We start from the raw sequence: 6,231 nt of genomic DNA, 5'->3' as shown, positions 1-6,231 counted from the left end.
GAAGGACTCTTGCACATCTTCAGTCATTCCTTGGCTTCCCATTTGATATATCTTTTATCTCGTCTCTCTAGTGCCTCTCTTACCATTGCCTTCACTGGGGGCCGATTGCCCAGAAATTCTATTTCAGAATTCTTACAATATGCAATACTGTCTGTAACCTGTCCCCTCTTGGTATCTGGCTACATGTAATATCCTGTCCTTGCAAGACTTTTTTTTCCTCTGTTCTCCTCTTGTTTGTTCCTCCCATCACAACCTTGAAGATTTCTCCCATGCATTCCACATACTCTGAAACACACTACCTCAATATATCAAACTTCAGGGACAAACATTCCCATAAATAAAGACACCACACACAATAATTCTTTGTTGGATGGGGTTGGCCACAAGCTTTTATTATCTCTGTTAAAGAGGACTTGTCAGGTTGATTTGGGACACTGCCCCACCCACATGTCCTTATAGGGGTTTAGGGTCGCAAATAGCCCTGTTTTAAATCCATCTGTGCCCGCATTTAAAAAATCAAAACAAAACAAAAAACCTTTATACTTACCTAGAGGTAAGTCTGATGAGTTTCATTGGACTCATCTCTGGTGCTTCTGACATCTGTGCAGTTCTTTAGTGAAGCTGAAGACTTACACCTTGGCTTCACTGCGCAAGGGCCAGAGGTACAAGAAATGTGCACTGAAGCCGAGGTGTGTTCTCCTTTACTTCAGTAAAGAACTGCACCGGCTTGGAGAGTACAGGGGCAGGGCGAGTATAAAACTTTTTTATTTTTAATGTGTCCTTGGATTGCATTATGACAGGGCAATTTGGGACCCCAGGATCTATGGATGGTTTAGTGTCCCAAATTGCACTGACATATTCCCTTTAAGAACTCAGTAACAGTAAAATCCTCCCAACATAACAGAACTTCTCAGGGAATGGACCTGGCATGGTCTGACCAGTACCAGACTCCCAGAGGACAAGTGCACATCATCTTCTGCCTTTCTTCTGTGCTTCAATCAAAGGTGGCCAGTGTCAGATCTCAGAATCACACCCCTTGCCTGCTCCTGTCTAACTCCGCCTTCCTAACGATACAGAACTTTAAAGGGGTTTTCGCATCTTCCTATTTCAGCAGTTTACCTGCTGTCTCTTCTTCTCACTTCCTGTATCCCCCCCCCCACCTCACAGCTTGCTGAACGGGACACTATGAAGTACCACAATACATATGCAGATCAGATAATATGCACATGCTTGTAGAGAATAGACTCCGTGTTATTTGTGTGTTTACATATAGAGATGACAAACTCAGCTTTATCGGCAAACTACAATTAGCTGAACTGATTTTCCTGCCGGCAGAGCAGTGAGTGACGTCACTTGTCCTATCTCACAGGTCCATGGTTTTAGAAACACTGTGTAAACAATGGTAAGAATAAGTTCACATAGCATGCAAACAAAGCAGCATTTCTAAAGCAATATATTTAGGAAAATTCTTCAATTTTCATAAGATACCAGTATCGATAGGGACCTTGAGATGGGAATAGCCCTTTAATAGCATATTACATGCCAGATAACAGCTAACAACTAAAGATAACAGCAATGATTGCTCAGGAATTGTGGGGGCTGTAGAAAAATTTCTAACTATGCCAAAATTAGTGGAGTGGTACCTATTAACCGATATAAAAAGCTGTACTTGTTGGAGGAGGTGAAAGGGCCTTTTTAAAGGGGCTCTATCAGCAAAATCATGCTGCTAGAGCCCCACATATGCGTGCATAGCCTTTAAAAAGGCTATTCAGGCACTGTAAAAGTTAAATTAAACTACCCCCCCGTTTTAAAATAATAACTTAGAAAAGAATCTTCTCTACTTATGGAACGTGCACCCTGGGCGGGCCCTGGGCGGGCATTCAGGGTGCGCCGTCTTCTTCTTCCCCGCCTCTTCTTCCTCTGTCGTCTTCGGTCCCGTCCTCCTCCGGCGCTTGCTCGCGGACACTGATAAAAAAAAACAGCCCGGGCGCATGCGCAGTAGCACGTGGCTTCTACTATGGCTACTGCGCATGCGCCCGGGCTATTTTTTTTTTATCAGTGTCCGCGAGCAAGCGCCGGAGGAGGACGGGACCGAAGACGACAGAGGAAGAAGAGGCGGGGAAGAAGAAGACGGCGCACCCTGAATGCCCGCCCAGGGTGCACGTTCCGTAAGTAGAGAAGATTCTTTTCTAAGTTATTATTTTAAAATGGGGGGGTAGTTTAATTTAACTTTTACAGTGCCTGAATAGCCTTTTTAAAGGCTATGCACGCATATGTGGGGCTCTAGCAGCATGATTTTGCTGATAGAGCCCCTTTAATGCTGCAAGGAATTACACCCAGGGCACCGAATCCTAAGAGGCATGGACATATATCATCTTGCCATATGAAACATCATTAACGTACATAGAAATTAAGGTTGTGTAATGGGGGAGGGGAGGAGGGTGCAAGATCTGCAGTCGAAGGCCCTCTCCTAAAAGGTGCAACACTAACCAGACTCTCTATTGAAACTTTCAATAGCAACCTGAAACCCCTCCTCTTAAGAACAACTATAATCCATAGTAACTGCCTCCGCTACACAACAGTATATACAACTTCAGGTGACCGCTTTAATAGTGCTATAGGATAAATAATAACTTATTATAAATTAACCATTCAAGGGAACAAAAGATAGCACAACAAATAATTATTCATGTGGTTAGGTCTGCTGTAAGAAGAATAGCAATATAAAGGGAAATGAGTCATATAAAACATATTTCATACAAAACAGTGTACAACATTGTTATCTTGTGTTTCCTCCCTAAGAATGATTGTCATGGTGCTGTATGTTTTATTACCACATTAGTTCCAGTTTCTAGAGAAAGCAAAGCTTTGGCATTTATCTTTAAATATTTAATGTTCTTAAAATCTGCAGTAAAAATATTGTATGAAATAATAAGGGTTGGGTACAGATGTGATCTGAAGAATCTGAGGCAAATCCACAACGAATCCAAGGTGAAATGTTAGACATACTAAATTTGTTATTTCGCTCTTTGTTGTGAAAGTTCACACAATAATGAGCAAGCTGTGGATCTGGAAAGCTGCAGCACACCCTGAAATCCATGCAGGTTTCTACCACATGTACTATAAGCTGTTGAAAGAGATCCCTAATGATACATAGTCATGGCTGTAAGTGTTGATACGCCTGAAGCTTTTCCAGAAAATGACGTATTTATCCAAGCAAATTGTTACAATTGATGTTTTGTTAGACATATGTTTAATTCCTTTGTGCATATTGGAACATAAAAAACAAAAACAAAAAAAACCCAGAAAAAAAGCAAATTGAACATAATATCACACAAAACTCCAAAAATGGGCTGGACAAAATTGTTAGCATGTTTCAAGACTATGGTATATAACTTTGTTTCAAGCATGTGATGCTCAATCAGATTCACCTGCGGCAAGTAACAGGTGTGGGCAATATTAAAAAAAAAAAAAAAAAAAAAAAAAAAAAAAAATCACACCTGAAACCAAATAAAAAGAAGAGAAATTGACTCAATATTTTCAATTTGTGCCACACTAAGCATGCAGAACAGAACGAGGAGAAGAGAATGTCTGAGGACATGAGAACCAAAATTGAGGAAAAATATCAATCTCAAAGTTACAGTACAAGTCCATCTCCAAAGACCTTCTTGATGTTCTTTTGTTCGCAGTGCGCAACATAATCCAAAAGTTTACAACCCATGGCACTGTAGCTAATCTTCCTGGATGTGGACGGAAGAGATAATTGATGAAAGGTTGCAACGCAGGAAAGTCCAAATGGTGAATAAGCAGTTCCAGTCAAGTTCCAAAGAAATTCAAGCTGTCCTGCAGGCTCAGGCTACATCAGTGTCAGCGCAAACTGTTCATCAACATATGAATGAAATGCTATGGCAGGAGACCCAGGAGGACCCCACTGCTGACACAGACATAAAGCTAGACTGCAGTTTTTGAAAACATACGTGCGTAAACCAAAATCCTTCTGGGAAGAAGTCTTGTGGACAGATAAGACCAATATAGAGCTTTCTGGTAAAGGACATCATTCTGTCTACTGAAAATGGAATGAGGCCTATAAAGAAAAGAACACAATACCAACAGTCAAATATGTTGGGGGTTCCAAGATTATTTGGGGTTGTTGTGCGGCTTCTGGCACTGGATGCCTTCACTGTGTGCAAGGCATCATGAAATCTGAAGATAACCAAAGGATTTTGAATCTAAATATAGAGTCCAATGTCACAAAAGCTGGGTTTGTGTCCTAGGTCATGGGTCTTCCAGCAGTACACCAAACATAATTCAAAAAGTACCCCAAATGGATGGAAACAAAGCACTGGAGACTTCTGAAGTGACCAGCAATATGTCAGGAGCGAAATCCCATTGAACACCTGTGGAGAGATCTTAAAATTGCAGTTGGGTGAAAGTTCTCTTCAAATATCAGAAACCTGGAGCAGTTTGCAAAGATGAGAGTGGTCCAAAATTCCAGTTGAGAGATGTGAGGGTAAGTTCACACGGGGTTTTTTGGTCAGGATTTTGAGGCCGTATTTGCCTCAAATTCCTGACTAAAAAGATGGTTCCCATTGAAATCAATAGGAGCCAGTCAGTTCTTCAGCAACATGCTCATTTTTTCAGGTGGATTCGCCTGAAGACATTCCCTCCTGACTAGGCCCCTTCATTTGGGCCTAATCCAGAGCAGAGTGCATGACTGGATGCCAGTACACTGCACCAGCATCCAGTCACAGCTATCCGTATTTTGGTGCGGAACCCGAGGCGGCCTCCGCCTCAGGTTCCGGACCAAAGTACCCAGTGTGAACTTATCCTAAGAAACTTGTTGATGGTTATAGGAAGCGATTAATTTCAGTGTGTGCAACCAAATATTAAGTTGAGGATGGCAGTCATTTTGTCTGACCCATTTTTGGAATTTTGCATAAAATTATATAATTTTTGGGTTTTTTTTCTCTGTTTTATAGTGTTGTTCCAATAAGACAAAGGGAATAAACATCGGTATAACAAAGCATGTGTAACAGCAATAATTTTCTGGGAGAAATAATTCATTTTCTGGAAATATTTCAGGGGTGCCAAGACTTACGGCCATGACTGTAACATAAGTTTTCCCCTGTAATTGTCTCTTCATATTGAAAGGTAAAGTTAAAGGGATTATCCAGGACTTTAAAGGGAGTCATTTCCACTGTGCATATTCAGCTGCCACTAATGCAATACAGATCACATTACAATAAAAAAAAAATTATGTCCCAAAGTGGCAAAATGTATAATGTCCCTCCACAAAGTATAATGTAGTGGCCCCTCCAATTGGTATAATGCCCTATGGTGGCCCCTTCATATAGTATAGTATCCAAACAAATTTTTCATTTGAACAGGTACAGCAACTAAACAGAAAGATGTTCTCGCACTAGGAGATATGTGGCACTATAAGCCACCTGTTTGGAATATTTTTATAAGGGTCAGTACACACAGAGTTTTTTGGCGCTGATTTTAATGCTGAATCTGCCGCAAAAACAGCCTCCCAATAGAGTTCAATTGGGAGGCTGATTTTGAAGCGGATTCAGTGTCAAAAAACTCTGTGTGCACTGACCCTAAGGCTAAGGCCCCACGTTGCGGAAATGCAGCTTTTTTTTGTTGCAGTTTTGCTGAAGTTTTTTGAGTCAAAGCCAAGAATGGCTACAAGAGGAATGGAAAATTTTCCACTAATGGAAAATTTCGCTAGTGGAAGAAAAGCTAGCAGAACCAAAATGGGAGGCTTTATTTTCAGCGCTGAAATTCTACACCAAATTCCTCACCATTTTCCTCCGTGTGAATGGACCCTAAGGACTCATTCACACTGGGGGCGGTGGGGTGGATTTTGGCACCGAGAGTGACGCGGTGAGCCGCGTCACTCTCGGGTCAAATCCTGCCTGCCACAACCGTCGCGGCTTCCCCCTCTGGAGTTGGCTCAAATGAGCCGCGGAATCTGCCTGAAGGGCAGCTCGCTTCCGCTAGCGGAGAAAAGAACGCTAGTGCTCTCCATAGACCACCATTATATGGAGGCGTGTTTTGAGGCGAAATCTGCTGTCACAATCCACCTCCTTGCCCCCGTGTGAACTAGCCCATAGAATGTTTCCTCAATCCTCCTTCATTAGCCTGGGTTAGCAGTCCCCATCATGTATCTTCACCTACATAGGCGTGCTGAACTAAAGCGCTCAGGACCTGCCCCCACACTCTCTA

The sequence above is a fragment of the Leptodactylus fuscus genome, chromosome 2 (genome assembly GCF_031893055.1).
Source record: "Leptodactylus fuscus isolate aLepFus1 chromosome 2, aLepFus1.hap2, whole genome shotgun sequence".
In the NCBI taxonomy this organism is placed as follows: Eukaryota; Metazoa; Chordata; class Amphibia; order Anura; family Leptodactylidae; genus Leptodactylus; species Leptodactylus fuscus.
This window is presented reverse-complemented; position numbering follows the sequence as displayed.